This window comes from Amphimedon queenslandica, unplaced genomic scaffold, assembly GCF_000090795.2.
Source record: "Amphimedon queenslandica unplaced genomic scaffold, v1.1 AMPQUscaffold_10368, whole genome shotgun sequence".
Classification (NCBI taxonomy): domain Eukaryota; kingdom Metazoa; phylum Porifera; class Demospongiae; order Haplosclerida; family Niphatidae; genus Amphimedon; species Amphimedon queenslandica.
In genome coordinates this window covers 5322-6752 of record NW_003549361.1, presented here as the reverse complement: position 1 = coordinate 6752, position 1431 = coordinate 5322, and the positions used below count along the sequence as shown (strand labels likewise).

Sequence of the window (1431 nt, the reverse complement as noted above, 5' to 3'; positions counted from 1 at the left end):
TGGTGTTAGCAAAAGTACATACAATATGAAAAATTTTAAATACATGGTAGATGAAAGGTAGATACATCATGCAATGTCTGGTTATTAATAACAAAAGTAATGATTGCCAGTAATTGCAATGGTAACTTTATTGCCATCTGTGCTCAGGCAATATCAATGCTATATTATTAATGGTCCTTCATTGAATCTGATGCCTTAATGAATCTAAAATCAAGCGTTTATTTGAGACATAATGACAAAATACATTTTACAGTCAGAGACATGGGCATGTGAAAATACTTACTCAGCAACCATTAACACAATCTTTTAAAGAATACGGCAATGTCCATGGAACAAACTGTTTCTTGATTATGAGATGTTCACTGTACTAAAAGAGAGAGAAACAGATGATAATTTGACTTGTACCAGTTGTAACTCTAGTTGTACAAGTGCATTCAAAAAATTAAATTGATTATGTTAAAACGTGTTCATCCATTATATCATTAACAGAAAAGGCAACTTCTTTATTTAAATCCTGAGATAGAGAATGCGCTTTTACTTTTACTCTTCGATACTCTATTTGCACAAGTAGGACCTTTAAACAAATTAATTCTAATAAAACAATAATCAATGAACAAATACCATAAGCAGTTTTCACACTTAAAATACAGATCCACCTTTAATCTTGTGCCAGTAACACATTTATAAAAAATTAATGAACAAATAAATCAAGAAATAATGATAACAATAACAGAAGAAGCAATCTATACACTAAAGTCCTTATCAGCATATACACTTTAACTTTTTGTGTTGGAGAAATGCTAAACAAAATGATAACGTTAAAATAGTAATAAATTGATATGAACAAGCATATGCCCCACCATCAGAAATGTCAATAAAAGGATCAAGTGTTGGTATACAACTAACTAAAATTTCTTCAATATCGCCTGTAAATTACTTTCACAGAGAGTATGTTCCCTACCAGCATCAGCATACTGCCGGTAAACCTTGTGTCGGGACACACTGGACGGCAATAGCTTGGCCTTCCCATAATCCCTCACTCCAGGTATCCTCCCAGGTAGTAATTTGGTGAAGTCTTCAGCATAGTTCTCCAAAAATGCTACCACATCTTTAATGCCTTCCACAGAAACAGCATGACAAGGAATGCGACCAGTGTTCCCATGAACCCTTCAATAAAAATTTTAATTACTCTCCTTTGGATTATTCTTATTATTTTTACCTAGGTTTTATTCCATTTTGAAGGAAATGCCTCCTCAAGTTCTTGTAAGTACCATTTCTGATACTGTATACGAACAAGAAGAGCTTCTTACATATCTATTTTTAAAAGATAAGAAATAACTTATTGTTATAGATATTTTTTGTTCAATACTTTCTTTCCCCTGTATTCATACTCAGTCCTATTCCTCTGAACTGTTTCACAAGATGTTGAAG

General features: G+C 32.5%; 1 long non-coding RNA gene across 2 annotated transcripts; it reads right to left on the bottom strand.

Annotated features, from left to right (window-relative positions):
* Nucleotides 1-16: 16 nt before the first annotated feature.
* Nucleotides 17-1425, bottom strand: LOC109590191 (uncharacterized). 2 transcript variants are annotated; one of them, XR_002189205.1, is made up of 4 exons: nt 1220-1425; nt 938-1167; nt 284-591; nt 17-204 (listed from the first exon to the last, which is right to left on the bottom strand). It is a non-coding gene; the product is annotated as an uncharacterized LOC109590191 (long non-coding RNA). The 2 variants fall into 2 exon arrangements; XR_002189204.1 differs by having other exon boundaries at nt 284-574.
* Nucleotides 1426-1431: the final 6 nt, after the last annotated feature.